This window comes from Pimephales promelas, chromosome 8 (assembly GCF_988280905.1).
Source record: "Pimephales promelas chromosome 8, fPimPro1.hap1.1, whole genome shotgun sequence".
Taxonomy (NCBI): Eukaryota; Metazoa; Chordata; class Actinopteri; order Cypriniformes; family Leuciscidae; genus Pimephales; species Pimephales promelas.
The window spans coordinates 30,941,273-30,959,207 of NC_142776.1; the positions used below are offsets into that span (position 1 = coordinate 30,941,273).

Genomic DNA, 17,935 nt, shown 5'->3' on the forward strand with positions numbered 1-17,935 from the left:
AACGCATTCTTCCTGAGAGAGCAAAATGTCATGCACGGAGAGAACGAGAGAAAGAGAGAGAGAGGGGGAAAGAGAGATAGGCAATTAAGATGAAGAGCGAAGGGGGGCAACTTCAATCAGAGCGTCTCGTACATTGAACTGGCCACACGGAAACAGGTTGCAAAGAAAGAAAGAAAGAAAGAAAGAGGGCAAAAAAAAAAAAAAGAATCAAATTTTAATGCCAGCTCCCCGGTGTCATCTTGTTTTGTCAGGACATCAAATAGAATTGAGAAGTACAAAATAACAAGCCCTTGAGAAATCAGAGGAGGTTTGGTCTGTTTGAAGCCTCTTGGTTTACCTTGTCCAGAGATATAGGGAATAGCACTGTCCGTACGCTCATTTGGCATGGAGTGCCGTGGAAAAAAAAAAGGATTTCATGATACGTGCGAGCTGTAATTATTCATTTGAATGCACAATTTTCATTTCTGGAAATTTAGTTTTGCTCAAGTTCGAAAACAAAGTAATAAAAAAGAGAGAGAGAGTTAAAAAAAAAAAAAAAAAGTTTAACATGAAATTGGCATTCCTGAAGTATCAAATGGAGATATTCTTGTCTAATCTTATGAAAACATGTACTATTATTATTATTATAGTTAGGAAACAAAACAAAAAAATCTCTCCGGCTGAAGAAAATGTATATTTCATCTCCCCCAGCCGCTTCTGAATAGCGAATAATTCCATTCCCTCTTCCTCGCTCTGGCTCTCGCGCAGCCCGTTTACAGTTCACATAAACAGGATAATCATAGTCACATTTTCTGCCCATTTACCGAGCAGATTCTGCGGGGGGAAAGCGGTCCATTCAAGGCAACTGTAAAAACAAAAATCCAGATTGCGCTTTAATTAACTTCTAAACCACAAACAAACAAGTTCTCAGCAGAGCTGGCCCGGTCTGCCGTAAAACAAACAAGCAGGGGCGAAGGAGAGCATGAGGTTCAGCTTTGCCTTTCCCACACTAACTCAACCCCACTGCAGGTGGGTGTCCCACAGGGGTGGGTGGACCATCATCACTTAATCTCGCACACACCTGAAGGCGGGTGCAGTACGGATGTGGCACAGGGATTCGAGCACAAAAAACAAAACAAAAAAAAAAACACAATCACACAAACTATCAGATTTAACTGATTTTTTTTTCATCTTTCTGCAATTTAGGATGCAAAAACTTGAATGAAAACCTGCATATTGAATTCATATTTTCATATTGAATGTCCTGACCCTCAGCATCTACTGCCTTCGTGGAAGTGTCTACTTATGCGTTCAGAAATTACGATGTGCTGTGCGCTCAAGTGATTGTGGTCAGAATTAAATGCACGCTTTGGCCAAATTCAGTTATTTCTCCAGTTTTCACTTCCCAACAAAGACAGCTTTGTAGTTCTAGTACCACTAAATAAAGAGCAAAGGATGAGCAATAAATATACTGTATAATCTATTTATTTACATTTAGCAGACACGTTTATCCAATGCAACTTACAAATGAGGAACATCACAAACAATTTATCGAGAAAAAAAAATATATCAAATGTTTAATTTAATTTAAATTTTTTTAATTAAATATTAATTTGGGACTCGTTTCTGTTTAATTAAATACTAGACTAGATTAGTCATATTCTTCAAAAGCAGTTTTACAATTACAGTTTCCCACTGCTAAATATGACATTGCGGTGGAGATCTTGTAAAAGTAACCTTACAGACATGACTGGCAGCAATAATCATTTCCAACAACCTCAACAGAACCCCAAGTGACCCTTGACGTGACTCTCCTCACACACTAAAACAAGACACAAAGCAAAAGCGCTGAATGTCTCCCGCTCAACTCAGTTTGACATGTGCCACTAAAAACAATGGTGTCGACAAACTGCCTTCAACCACTTTACACCTTTCCAGTACACCCTAACGCCCTTTCCTCTCTCTCTCTCTCCCTTGCTCTACTCATCCCACTGATATGATTTATGGTTTACCAGCTCGGCGAGGTTACGCAACGTCGCGCATGCCTTCAGATGTGTTATTGGAGTCGGTGGAGATTTAATTAAGATCACAGTCGCACAAATCCCCCTCAAATTGAGAATTTACTCGAGACAATGGTCGTCACATCCTCGCACGGGAGAGGTCTCATTCTGCACAACGCCAAACGACAACACCGCTAATCCGTGTTTCCATGACATCACATGAAGGTTTCGGTAAATTGGGATTTGGGTTTTGATCGGCCACGATGTGATGTTCCTCGTCAGGGTTGATTAATATTGAGTGGAAGATACCGCTGGCGTGTTGCAAAAGCTAATACGCACACAACTGAGTTTATATTTGTTGTTATTTGTGAAATAAAATCAAAAATTGTGCCAAACATTTCTACCGAGTGTAATCTCTAAATTTCTGTTCTGCCCTAAAATTAGTTTAGAGAGTAAAAAGTTGCAGTTGTGCGAGTCGAGAAAGAAGCCGCAACCTTTTTTTTTTTTGCTGTATATCATAAAATTGTCTTTCAGAGCAATTTGTCACTATGCTGCTCTTTCCTGAGAGAATGCTCACCTGGTGTGCTTTCTGGAAACAGAGTATGAGAAAAGGAAGAACAAATGCATCTTTTTTCTAAAGTTTTTTCCTCTGTGGGAGAATGAAGGAAAAAAGACAACAGCAAAGAACAGCTGGCAATGCCATGTGTCATCACCAAAGTATTCTCGATTCTAACCACATAATGTAGAGCAAGACGTCTGTGAAAGAGGTCAGCCACATGAACGACTGACCAGATAACCCCCCTCACTCAACTCTTTTTTCCCTTTCTTGTGGGAAAATATCTATTTAACACACAGTTTGCTTGTTCTCCAGTCTCACGTAAACACACACGTGAATATTCTCTCACACACCAACATTGTCGTGGCCGCTAATACGTGTCGAGCGGTAGGAATGACAGGTGTTGGCAGGCTCACGGCCTGTCAGGGCACAACATAAATGCGGTTCGGCCCCAGCCAGAGCGGACCCTAATGCACTACTAATGAACAATAAATCAAGTCTGATTACAAACTGTCAGCCCAATCAGCTCTCACGCTTTCTAAACGAAGGGGCCCGGTGGTCACAGCTGTGTGGCGTTACCCTCCGCGAGGCTCCCTGTTAGCCTTTACTTTCCACACGTCCAGTCGTTCCCTCTCTCGGTGCTCTCCTGCCATCCTGGAACTTCACAATCATTCTAAATAATGATGACAACCACAAACTTTTGTCCTAACTATTGCATCTCATTTGCTTTAATAACACTTAAATGCATCAATAAAACATAAAACTATTATTTTACAACTTGTATATCTTTAAAACAAGCACTCGAAGAAAATAACTGCCTTCAAAACTAGTAAAAGAGAGTGTCAAAACTTTGCCTTAGTTTCAATGATCACACCACTGGCATGTACACACACAGTCACACACACACACACACACACACACACACACACACACACACACACACACACACACACACACACAAGGGCCCACGATACAAGTGTCAAATCGTGAAGGGGAACAAACCCCACCCCCCACCCCCCACCACACACACCAGCAAACACTTGCTTACTAGTACAAGAATGCAACACAGAACTAAACAATCTAACTTAAAATCTAATCCAAGATTGAGTAGCGTGTGCAATCTAAAAACCTTTTTAAAACTGAAAAAAGCTGCATAAGTTTCTGCATAACTATAAAAGTCTTCGAATAGAAACATATACATGTGCAGCACAGAATGACATTTAACAAAAGCCTCGTAAAAATCCTGCGCTTGTAAACTGCAAGTGAAAAGAGAAGCTTCAAACATCCACTTGTAATCGCATCACAGTGTTTACACGTCTCCTAACCAACCAGCATGATAGAAACTAATACAAACAGCATGCAGAGAAAGCAGCCTCTTTCCTTTTCCCCTGGACGCAATGCATTGTAAAACTTTTCTACGGCAACAGAAACAGCTCTTTCACGGAAATATTACAGAATCAATCATATTGACAAACCTGACAAACTCCATTTGGCTGGCAGGGTAAACAGAATGAAGCCGGGCCGTTTGGAGGATCGCGGAAGATGAGAATACACGAGTCGCGGAGCGGAGAGAGAGCGAGAGAGAGAGAGAGAGCGAGCGAGCGAGCGAGAGAGAGAGAGAGAGGCGTTTACAGTGAGCGTGTGCTGCCGCGTCTCGAGCCTTTTTCCCGGGGATATGGACAGATTGCACGCGCAAGGTTGCTCCCTAGCTGACAAGATACAAAACTATCCAATCAACCACGCCCTTTCTCCACCAATCACAAGCAGCCCTCTAAACATAATCAATTCAAATGGGGACACAAGCAGCGGCAGGGGCCGCCGCAGGCCGTGTGTGTGTGTGTGTGTGTGTGTTTGGAGGAGGAGGGGGCAGGTGAAGCGATGCCTTTGTGTGGGACCCTATTAAAATAAGAGAGAGAGAGAGAGAGACAGAGAGAGAAAGAGAGAGAGAGAGAGAGAGAGAGAAACAAAAAGAAACAAAACAAAAAGAAAAAAAAGCAGCACACAGTTGATGGCTGTTAACCCTTTGACCCTAGTAAAGGTTTTGTCCGTGCTGGTGAAACAATGGAAGAATGAAGAAAAGAAACCCCTTAATTAAACAACAGATAAGCAAACACTATCTGACAGAGAGAGAGAGAGAGAGAGAGAGAGAGAGAGAGAGAGAGAGAGAGAGAGAGAGAGAGAGAGAGAGCATCTGCAAGTTGTTGGTATTCTTATAATGTGGAATTGTTTATAGTGACAAGATTTTAATAAGAAAAAAAAATGGAGGATTTTGTGTTTCTTTGATATTATAAATATGTAAATGACAGTTATTTAAAAATGTAATATAGTTTTTTACATCGTAGTAATTTTTAGATAAAAATTTTCAGATGAATCTAAAAATTTTCAGATACTTTAGTGTACATTCTAATCTATTTGATCAGTCGAACTTTAAATATTGAAAAGGCTGCTGTTTCAATTCACAGACTGACTGTGTGTGGGTTCAATTCACAGTCCAACTCCTTCCAAATCCACTAATTTCCACAGCATAAAATAACACACACCGCGGCTCCACTTCTGCTGCAAACCGTTACAACATAAGTGTTCAGAGTTAGCAAGTGATTAAAACATCACCACCTTCTCACTTTTTTTTTTTTTTATTATTATTAAAAAAGAGGGGGAAAACACAGAAAAGTTGCTTCGCCCTCTACTGGTAAATTTTATATTACACACTCAAAACCCAAGGCTAAACTTCCCTCTTTAAACTTAACTTCCCCGTCTCAGTCATATATTTATATATATAAACACACATATACATATATATGTATTTTGCATTATGTTAATAATACATTGAATGAATGAAAGATATTTTCAAAATCAAAATGAAACAGTAAAAGACATTACAATAGCAATATAAAAACGTGCAAAAATAAAAAAAATTATAAAAATAAATATTTTTAATTATAAAATATGTGTGTGTATTATATATATATATATATATATATATATATATATATATATATATATATATATATACCATTGAAAAATAACATATAAAAACATTGTAGTGTCAGTCCATAAAAGACTGATTATATTAATTATTGACCTAAAGAAATGAAGAGTTAAAAGTCTATACATGATTCAATGAAATACTTCATTGTTTCTCTGACAAACACTAAGTAGGCACATAAACACACTTATGAAAAAAAAAAAAAAAAACACCCACATGCTCAAGCAAGGGCAAAAAGGCAAGCAGCCGTGCAAGTATACGCACACATAACGCATGCAGCCACTCATATGAACATGCGCGCGCACACACACACACACACACTTGGCCGTACCCCCTCTCCCATGCCGTTTCCCCTGGGCAGAATGTCGGCATATTCTCAATAAAACACCTTCTTAGCAGTAATAGGCCACTGTTCTCATTTCACTGCTCCCAAAGGGCTCATGATAAATTTAGCAGACATACAGTTCAAGCCTCCTCCTCTTGTCTCTCTCCCTCGCTCTCTCTCTCCATCTATCTGTGCTGTGTTCAGGCCTGTACGCCATAATTACCCATACTCTTTCTATCCAAGCCGTCTAATAGATCTTGCTGTTTATTCACTCCATCACTTTGTGAGTCACAGAACCAACACTATTCATTCATGTCTTGTTACAGATAATTGGAAAGCACAGGTTGACTCCTTTGCAAGACTGACACACAAACAATAACGCGCTCCATCTCAGATCAGCTCTACGGTTCCCCGTATGACTGTCAGGGTGACAATGGGCCGGGAGTGATTGGGGGGGGGGGGGGACTGATCCCAGATAAGTGTTTGCTGGTAACCTGCTTGAGTTTAGCATTTGAACCGCACAGTCATTCGAATCCGCTAGTGAAAAGTCATCACAAAACCACTACAGCCGTGACGGGTTCCAGTACTACTATGACAAGATATCTTTGTTTAAAGACCGTTCTTAGACCTTTGTGCAGGTCTAAATAAACTCATTAGTAACGCTGTCCTGTGACTAAACGTAATCTGTTGTTTACAGGTTTTTAGCATGAACAGGTGTGATGTTAACAGAAAACAGCTGGTGCTGTTGGCAACAACCTTCGTTTTGAAGGACCAACGCACACATGCGCGCATCTTGAATGTCACTTCTATTAATGAATGAGCAGAGACCAAACAGTCATCTCTGACCTCTGACTATCATGACGGCAGCAGTTTCAGTACAGTATGCGTGCGGTGTTGATATTTGGCACAGGTAATGAGGAACAGACGATCACTAGAGAAGCCACAAACTCTGAAATGATTATATGTGCATTTAGCAGTTTGCACTATGACAAAATATGGAGCAGAACCTGTTTTGCTAATCCTGTGCTGATACGTTAGCGAAAAGTGTTCCACCACGGTCCGTGCTTCGCTGCGGCTTTTGTCGGTGATGTTCGACATAAATGAAGTGGGTGGGGGAATGTTGTTTTCTTTATTGTGATTGATTCAGAGCGTGTCCTTTTTTGAGTCAGACACTATTTTTTGAAGGCGTCATCAAAACATTTCGATCAGAGGAAAGAAACGCAAAATCTTAAGAACCAAACTACCATATTTGCACAGTGCAAATAAATAAAAAACACACTACCTGCTGTAAAAATGCATTTTTTTTTTTTTTGCATTTAAGATAAATATTGAAATATGGGTTGCACTTTATTTAACAGTATGCACACTTAGTCTATTTACGCAAGAAAGTACTGGTTAATACGTGGGCTAAAGTTAGGGCTAGTTTTTACCCAGTAATTGTAATAACTATAACATGTACATAGTATATACATAGGGAACTGGACTGTGAGATAAAGTGCTACTGAAATATGTATATTAATACCACAAACAGGGGTTGGACAATGAACCTAGTATTGGAGGTTTCACGCCTATATATGCGTGACCTGGTGGCGAATCTTCACTGATTTTACAATCCATCAGTTAGAGCCGAGTGTGAAGGTTGAATTAGCAGAGCAGCAGCAGATGTCCATAAAATATTGCAATCCACACAACATAATGGGAGACATATCAGAGTTCAAAAGAGGGAAAACTGTTGGTGCGCAGCGAGACGCTGGCTCATCTGTGACCAGGACAGTGAGTCTTTGTGGTGCATCGAGAGCGATAATATCCAGGGTAACACGTAGGACGAACCACATCCAACAGGAGTAACTGTCGACGCAAGAGAAAGCTGTCTGAAAGGGATGTCCAGGTACTAACCTCGATTGTATATACATAAATAAATCAAATCTGCTCATTGGGAGCTCCACAAAGTCAATATTCATGGTCGGGCTACTATTGCCAAACATTTAGTCACTCTTGCCAATGCCAGATGTTGGTGTCAATGGTCCCAACAGTGCAAATCGAGGACTGTGGAAAATGTGAAATGTATTGTTCTCTGATGAGTTCACCTTCACTGTCTTTCCCACATGCCTGGGAGTTACGGTGTGGAGAAGCCCCAGAGAGGCTTAACAGCCGACTGTTGCTATCCAGAGTGAAGCATGGCGGTGGATCAGTGATGGTTTGGTCAGTAATATCTAGGCTTTCCCTACTGTGCTTGATGGGCTACCAAACCATTCCGGAGGACTAATGTTTCAAACATTGTACCCTGAAGGGGGTGCCATGTATCAGATAGATAGATCTATCTATCTAATTTATTCCTGTGATCATTCCAATATGCTGATTTGGTGCTCAAAAACATTTTTTATTTTCATCATCAATGTCCAAAATAGTCAGGCTGCTTAATAACTCCGTGGAAATTGTAATATACATTTTTTAACTGCCGAATAAAAGTATTAACACTATTTTAAGGTGACGTAGTCAGTAACAGTAAATTATGCATAATTACAAGTAACTAAGCCTAAACCAAATCCTATTCCTAAATCTATAGTAAGTAAAAGGAGCAGTTCACTTTTGAAAAACTTTTGCTGATAATTTACTCATCCCCCTGTCTTCCAAGATGTCCATGTCTTTCTTTCTTCAGTCGAAAAGAAATTAAGGTTTTCGATGAAAACATTCCAGAATTTTTCTCTATATAATGGACTTCAATGGGAACCAAACGGTTCAAGGTCCAAAAGACAGTTTCAGTACAAACTGCAAACTGTTCAAAGGGCTTTAAACGATTCCAGACGATGAATAAGGGTCTTATCAAGCGAAACGATCACTCATTAAATAAATAAATAACAACAAATAATAAGTTTTATAAGCTCAAATGCTTGCCTTGATCTTTTCTGTGATGCACATTTGTGACTCTCCTGTTCGAACTCGTTCATCAAAATGAACGAATCGTTTTCCGAATCACTGGGTTCATTCAACAAACAAAACGAACGAATTTACTTGGAAAAAGATTCGTTCATTTTGATGAACGAGTTCGAACAGGAGAGTCACAAACGTGCGTCACAGAACAGAGCAAGGCAAGCATTTGAGCTTATAAAACTTAAACTTTGTTATTTATTTATTAAATGAGCGATCATTTCTCTTGATAAGACCCTTATTCATCGTCTGGAATCGTTTAAAGCCCTTTGAACGGTTTGTACTGAAACCGTCTTTTGGACCTTGAACCATTTGGTTCCCATTGAAGTGCAATATATGGAGAAAAATGCTGGAATGTTTTCATCAGAAACCTTAATTTCTTTTCGACTGAAGAAAGAAAGACATGGACATCTTGGATGACATGGGGGTGAGTAAATTTGACATGGGGGTGAGGAAAATCAGCAAAAGTTTTTTGAAAAGTGAACTACTCATTTAATTAATGTTGCTCAGTACTTATTTGAGTAAATACAATGTTACTGCATCACCTTAAAATAAAGTGTAACCAAAAAACTACATTAAGGTAGTCAACTAATAAAATATTGGAAAAATGTAGATGATAATTTAAATAGATACTATTTACACATAATATATTAAAAATAAATGTAATAATAAATGAAGAGTTCAGATGCAAAAGCCTCTAAATGCCATTTGAAATTTTCTTCTTTAATGATGATTTTTTTCAAACTTGTATATTTAAGTTCAGTAATTTCACTTAAATAACAATTAATAGGTAAGTATCATTGCCATTTAAGTGAAATCACTGAACTTAAATATACAAGCTTGACAAAAATCATCATTAAAGAAGAAAATTTCAAATGGCATTTAGAGGCTTTTGCATCTGAACTCTTCAAATGTAGTAATATTTTAATTTTAAATGATATATCACAAACAAAATAAAATTTTAAGGCAAGGAATCGGTTTAAATATATTCTGGCATCCTCTGAGATCAAAGAAAAAAATGTCCCGACATGCTAAAGGAGTTTCAGGCAAATGCAAGCGGACATCAACATCTTTGCTTCGCCAAACTCAGTCGACCTCTCCAAACAAAGCAGCACAAGGCCACAGCAAGGCATTTCAACATCTGCAATAAATATAAACCAACACCCTATGCGTTTGGTCTACTCTTAATGACAATATTAATACTTAAGAAAAAAATAAGAAAAAGAGAGCGAGCGAGAAAGAGCTCAACTTAAAGCAGTTTAACATGCACATGATGATCACAGTAGCCCATATTCCTCCGTCCCAAGCATCTCATGCAAACCACTGACAACCGTCAGTTCTCCAGTGAACCCACAGGCCGTCAGATGTGGCTTCACACAAGAGACTTCACCAAGCTTCTCATATTGCTGTTTGTGTTTTGGAGTCTCAAATACGACCTAATTACATCTATCCATAAACTCCCCGCAGGACGAATGAATCAGTCATAGAAACACGGACCACACATCTGCATACCGTGGCGGAAAACGGACGAAAAGATGGAAAGATTTGAGGGATGAGGGGAGAAGGGGAGGAGACAAGAAGAAGGGGCTGGCGGGCGGCTCGGGGGGAGAAAAGAAACATGACTGAAGTGAAAAGGTCTCTAAAATGGCACTGTTGCTTTAAGGGTTGGCACTCGGAGTTGATGCGACAGCAATCTGATGGTTGGACGTTACTCACTGGCTGAGCCAGACGGTCTGGAAAAAAGCGTGATGACCTCATCGTGACAGCATCATCCAAACCTGTTTCTCATCTACACATTACACATAATGCATTCTTACAATATGACTAGAAAAAACAAACGGATGAAGAGAACAGGAATGATACGTGGCCACAGCCACAGATGGAGGAATGAGAAATACGCAGACGGTTCCTTTTGAGGTCCTTCAGAGCGAAAAAAGCGGCAAAACGATTATGACTTTAAAGTAATAGTTCGCCTTAAAAAGACGATTCTGACATCATTTACTAATCCTCATGCTGCCAAAAAGTGAGACACAAAAAGTAGAATATCTTTGCTGTTGTCTTTATAAGCTATTGAAGATGATTCTAGTATTCATCCTGTTGTACAGAAAGATGGGTTGACTCAATTATTATAAACGGAAAGACAACAAAAGAAATTATTTTTGGACTTCCAGGCAATGTATATCCAACACCAGCAGGGACTGTATATAACATTCAGTTTGAACAAGTGTCATCTTATACATAATTGAGTGTCTATGTGGATGCTTCTTTATGATGCATTTTATTGATAAAAAGTGATAGTAAGGGCATTTATAATGTTAGAAATGATTTCGGTTTCAAATTAAAGCTGTTCTTCTGAATTTAATTCGACAAAGAATCCTGAAAAAGTAGCAAGGTTCCATTTTCTATGAAAGCTTGTTTTTGCCACAGAATGAAAAATAAAAAAGGCAATTGCGACTATCTCTTTTTTTTCTCAAAGTCAGAATTGCGAGATAAAAAGTCGCAATTATCTTTTAAATTGTTTTATTACGTGACAGAAACAAGCTTCCATAATTTTCAACACTGACAATTTTCTTGAGGACCAAATCAGCATATTATAATGATTTCTGAAGGATCATGTGACACGATGCTGAACATTCAGCTTTGCCATCACAGGAATAAATTACATTTTAAAATATATAAAAATAGAAGACAAGTATTTAAAATTATATTAAATATTTCACAATATTACCGGTTTCCTTTCTGCTTTTCAACTCTATTTTTGATCAAAAAAATGCAGCCTTGCTTTCTATTTTGGTAAAGACTTTCTATTTTTTATTTTTTTTTATTCTCACCGATCCCACACATTTAAAGTCCCCTCCACACTGAAATTATCAGAGTTGTTGGATTGCAAACAGCCTCATTGTCATGTCCAGATCAGCGCAGGGGTTGACAGACGTCACAGCCCGCGTCTGGCTTCTCGTGGCTGAGCTGGGCTCTATATGCTGTGCTGGGTTTGTCTGTAAGAGAGGCTGGAAGCTCTGGCCGAGCTCCAGCGAGCCCCAGCACACCACACCGCTAATGAGTTACAGATTGTTGCACTGTGGTATACATGTGTCAGGACAATGCCATGGGTCTCTCTCCACCAAAAAAAAAGGGTAGTTCAAAAAAAGACTGGACAGAAAAAAAACTACAGAGAAGAAAGAGGGTATTAGTGAAGGAGAGCCAAAGCCTGACTTCTGCACTGTGTCAAGTAGCACTATATTAAGACGAGGAATTGCAGTCTGTCTGCGTGCATGTGTGTGTGTGTGTGTGTGGGGGGGGGGGGGGGGGGTGGGGGGTAGGGTACTCCCTTCATCATTTGTTAAAGTGAGAGGACATTATCGCTTGACCTCCACTTGCCCTCCCAACGACTGCATATGATCATGAAAGAAAGGCAAAGAGAAACAGAAGGAGAAAGATTGTGCAAAACAGTTCTACTGATTACTTCCTGTGACATCATCAAAACACTGAAAAAAACAGACATTTTTGACCATTGAGGCCTGAGAGAACAAACGAGTCTAGTTACAACAGTCAACAGTACAAGAGTCTAGTACAACAAAGGACATTCAATGAATGTTATAAAATGCTTCAAAACGACATCAGCTAGTGTCTTAGTGTAGGAACGAAATCCTCTGATCAGGGTCCAACATTAAATTGCTAAAAGTTAGTAAAATGAAAAATAATGAAATAAATGGATATATTTCAGATTATTTTTTTTTCATTATTAATAATCTATCTATCTATCTATCTATCTATCTATCTATCTATCTATCTATCTATCTATCTATCTATCTATCTATCTATCTATCTATCTATCTATCTATCTATCTATCTATCTATCTATCTATCTATCTATCTATCTATCTATCTATCTATCTATCTCACCCACATCAGGTTATCATTTTTACAATTAGATTTAAAAACCATGTACTATGTTGCAGTATTATGTTGGGTGGTTGCCAGGGTTTTGCTATGCAGTTGCTAAGATGTTCTGAATGGCTGTTTCTATGAGACTGCTAGTGTGTTCTAAGTGGTTTGGCATTGCCTTTTTTAATTGTGATCTGAATGGTTGCTTACTGGTCTAAATCTCATTCAGATCCCTAGAAAAGTCTATGAGATTTTTCATGCATTTTTGTGTCAACCTGACAAAAAATTCCAACAGCTTAGATAACTAATAGCACACAATCGCAACAAGCACATTTGCTGAGTTTTTGGTACAGCAACAAATTCCTCCAGATGATTTGCACATGTTTACACCAAAAATAAGCGAACAGACCAGCTGATCTCAACAAGCGCCAACACTGTCCAAGGAAACAAACAACCTCTCTTTTCAGGCTGCCTATTGACACCACGTTTGTTTTGCTATATATTCTCGCCAAGCCAAGCGTGAACAGCAAAAGTTTACGCTCAAGCGGCCTTTAACGACAAAAGTTCATGAGTGCATGACGATAGGCATGACATTTACACTGTGCAATGATCAACACAACATGTCTAGTACGGCATTATGCTGGTGGGTGAAAAATAACACTGCCAACCCAGCTGTAATCCTCCATAGGTGGCAGCTCCCTACCCATCATCCCTTGCGGCAGCGCATAGTTAACCACACCTGCTTTCACAGCATTGCCACAAATAATCCTCTCTTTTTGGTCTTTTTATTTTTTTATTTTCCCTCATTTCATGGAAAGGGTGGACTATCAAGGAAGGTCCGCAAGTGTTGTTCCTAATTACCTATTTCTCCACTCCTGATCCTGTGGCGGGCATAATTAGTTACCTGGGGCTGCAATCCAATTTGAAGTGATGACAAGAAAGCGATCCATGAAAAAGTAATAAGTTAAATCCAATTTCAGACTGCCTCTAATTAAATGCACATGGAACTAATGACTCAAGCCCTACCATTTCAGTGATAACCGTAATTAGCAAGGAGGGAGTTGCACTCTCTCGATCTTCCTCTCTCTCTCTCTCTTTCTCTTGTTGACTCTCTCTTCTCTGCTGTAGGTGTAAAGTGGTAAAGTGGCATGGACTCTTAATTACACGTGTCATTTTGTCAGTGATTTACTCGCGTTTTTTTGACCAGTCGAGTGTGTTTAGCCTCTGCTCCGGTCTGTCACTCCACCAGATGTTTATGGTGTTCTATGTTGTGTGTCATATTAATAAAGACCCCCCCCCCCCCCCCCCCATTTTTTAAAATCTCCTAGTATGACTAATGAAGAAATATAAGAGATATTGTCTGTTAATTGTCAAGCACCCAATGCACTACATACTGTATGTTAGAGACGCCCATCGATTAGCAAAGTTTCCCATGAGTTTACTGCCATACCCTGTGATCCCTATAAGCCCAACAATTAACAATTAGTGTGCTACAATTACATTTCTCACTGCTGACAAACATAAATAATGTGCAAACACTTAAATCTTCAAAGTCTTAGGTGGAGGGTGATTGAAATGCTGAATTGGTGAGAAAACGGTCACAAATCAAATCAAAAGCTCTAGAGTAAGGAAAGCAAAGTGACGCTGGCTTCTGGCGCCTTAATACAGCAATAACACATAATATAGATCAGCATCTAATGATAGATAGAAAAGAGCTATTGGGTGCACAGATAATATAATGAGCTAAAGAGTTATTGGACGGAACGAATGAGAGAAAAAGTTGCAGGCTGTGTCCAGAATGGCATACTACCATACTATTTCTGCAGTATATAGTATGCTTACTATGCAGTGTCAGAATATTTTCTATATGCAAAAAAGGAATGTGCTAAAATGTACAACAAAGCACACCGCACTGGGAACTATCCCATAATGCATTGTGCACACTGATGGGAATAACAGCGTTATAAATAAAAGGCGTTACTAACGGTGTTATCTTTCTCAGTAACGAGTAATCAGACGAATTACTGTTTCCATGGTTATAATGCCGTTACCGTTAATGACAATAAAATGCGGAGTTACTATAGCCTAATTGAGCTCACTGAAGAGGTTTCAATCCGAGTAGGCTCTCTCTCCGCCATAGGAACTGAAAAGTTTTTTTCTGGTGTGTGTGTGTGTGTGTTTATGAGGCGCCGGACTGAACTAAAGCGAAGCGAACGTCGCGAGCATGCTCGACAATGCGCAAGATAGAGTGCGTCAGAGAGCGCGCTCGACTGCGCGAGAGAGACCAAGTGTGTCCGAGCATTATATAGTTTGTTTATAAATAAATGATCAATTTCAGCATTAGAATAATCTCTGTAGCCCATTGGTATCATCTGCAACATTAATTAATTTACATGGTTATACAAATAAAATCTACAATATAACCTGCAGGGAACGTTCTGGGAATTCGAGGTTTGGGAGCACTTCTTGTTAAACTGTTTATCATTTTAATTTTCACTACAAAGTGTGTATGTATATTTTTTTATTATTATTTATTCATTTTTGGTACATATAATCATAATTTATTTTTAGACTTATTTGTTAGCCAGTTGTGGTCTGTGCAATATTAAGTATTAAAAGTTCTAAGCCTAAACCTAAAATTCAGTTTTATTGTTCTACTATAGTAATGATAATATTTAAAATAATATATTGAAATTTATAGGCATCTCTCACATTGTCCCACAGCAACATTACGATAGTGTAGATTAGTGTACAATGTTTTATAATAATACATTTATTAATAATATTTTTTATTAATTAATAATTAATTAATTTTTGTATTAATGAGTAATTTTGATAATAATTGTAATAATTAAAATATTTTATTATATAGTGTCCATTTCATTAATTTAACATATTTAAAATTCAGTGCATCCATGTTATTTAACATAAGCCTATTTTAACTTTTTTTTTTTTAAAGTAACGCAATAGTTACTTTTCCTGGTAATTAGTTACTTTTATAATGATTTAAATCAGTTACACTGTAAAAAAAAATATTTTCATGATTTGTAATCACAAATTTTTTTTCTTTTGTCAAATCAACTTAAATAATTTATGTAGTTCAGATAACATCATATTTTGAGTTTCTGGTGATTAAATCAATCTCCTTCATTGTATTAACTCAACTTTTCCATTTCAATGAACTTAAATTTTTAAGGCAACCAGGTTGCTTATTTTTTTTTTTTAAGTTAAACCAACAATATTTGTTTTACAGTGTACGAACTCAGTTACTATTTGTGAGAAGTAATTACACTGTAAAACAATTACACTGTTCTCTCAGACTGATTTGCAAACTTAACTTAACGTAAGTAGTATAGAGTATTTATTATGCAGTACGCTAGGATTCCATTCTCAACACAGTCATCGAAAGAGAGAAGAGAGCATGAGGGAGAAAGACAAAAACACACATGCTTTCTTTTTCACTGCTATGAGTGACAGGTTGGCCATGCTCTCTGTATACATAAATAAATTAGAATTTTAATTCTGTCTTTGTGTGCTGAGGCGGGTCTGCTCCTCTACTTACTAACAGTCCGGATAGTGGAATCTGCCGGTCAGTTGACCCCTCAGCCTGATGAGTGAAGCGGTTTAGCTTGTTCCTCTCGACTTTATCTCAATGCCGGCAAATTCACACAGAACCTAAAGGTCACAGACAGCATACTTCTTCCCTTACGGCTTATTTCCAGTGATATCTAAACAGTTTTTTTTTAGACTACATGGCATGATACTTATATGCCACAAAGCGAGGCTGCATGATTTTGGGGGTTAAAATCTTATTGCATTTTTTTCTGATAAAAAATTGGGATTCCACTATATTTGTGATGACTATAATAAGAAATATAACTATTGTGATATTTCACTGTAAAATGCAACAATGCAACTGTAAAATTACAATGCTAAAATGTATTGCCTTAATTTCATCACTTTCAAATGTTAAATCATCAAGCTTTTATATTGTCAGAAAATCGCAGCTTCTCTTTTGTTGGCAAAATTACAAGTTTGTGAAGATGTTTGGCACATGTTGCATGTTCCCAAACACACATTATAAGCAAACTAAACTCAGACAAGATGCAGAGATGAGTTTGTGTGGAGCAGCATTTGCAGTGATCCGCTCTGAGATACTGAAAACACCGGTGTCACTGATCGCGTGTAAAAGAACAGTTCCCGCGCTTCACTCTGAAACATGCAACGCATATATTCATTACATTTAATCACAGCCTTTGCAATTTGATAATAGCACTAGTGCATATCGCAATGTTGGATTTATTTAAATTTATCATGCAGCCCACCACAACACATCCGTAAAAACTAGTTTTGATGAAGAAAATGTGAGTGGTGCTTGCCTGTAGAAAACTTGCATCATTATTCTGGGTGTTGACTACGTGGTAGCTAGAGTATTTTTTAGCACGTTTGGGTGAAAAGAGCCAAACTCCAAGTCCCTTTGATGTTCAAGTCACTCCTTCAACGCAAGTCTAAAATGTTTTTCCTCATTTTCTAAGCAATTTGACTGTTTCATTACCAAGTACCACTTAAAAAGCCTGCCTATATAGTGATTGCACACACACAAAGCAGGGATGTGCGTTAATTAACAAATATGCCCCTTGGTCTCCTGCGATTCCACCATGAAACAAACAACATCCACCTTGCTCAAACAATGATAAGGATCTGAGCTAGAATGATCTCAAATAAACGTAAATATTGCATCAGACACGGCTAGCTGCTCTCTTTTAAAGGGGCGCGGATGGGGAAATGAAAAGGGCCGGATTTGCTTTGCATCACAAAGGATAGGCAAATAGAAAGCCCGGAGGCTAAGATGGGAGACTGGGATGCTCCCAGGCGCCCCCTTTAACTGCTGATGACAGAATTAAGTGTGAAATCAGAGAGAAAGAGACAGAGATAGAATGCCATCCTTACTGTACCTCTATTAAATAAGCTAATGTTGTTTGCTCTTCACACTTGCACACACGTTAGATATCCATGTGCTCATAATGTGCTAAAACTGACAGGATTTCATTGTGCGTGATTTGTTAGATTACTGTGAAAGATGAAAGAACACTACGTTAATGTGTTTCCAACTCTTCAGCCCTGTCTGCCTTAATTTCCTGTTTGTCAAGCTTTGACAGGTACATGTTGTACTGCCAACTGTATATATATATATATATATATATATATATATATATACTGTATATAGAGTTCAGGAGATTAAACTCATATATATATATATATATATATATATATAT

General features: G+C 38.2%; 1 protein-coding gene across 9 annotated transcripts in view; it reads right to left on the reverse strand.

The window, feature by feature from the left end:
• The window catches only part of foxp1b (forkhead box P1b), a 207,722-nt gene that overhangs the window by 48,968 nt on the left and 140,819 nt on the right, over positions 1-17,935 (reverse strand). The window contains exon 1 of one of the 9 annotated variants that reach the window (XM_089134372.1): positions 16,222-16,307. The exons of 7 other annotated variants lie outside the window; for them this stretch is intronic. The gene's annotated coding sequence lies outside the window, so the exon portion shown is untranslated. Of the gene's footprint in view, positions 1-4,010; positions 4,291-16,221; positions 16,308-17,935 lie in introns of those variants that run through there. One more of the 9 variants, XM_089134371.1, reaches the window with a different exon arrangement.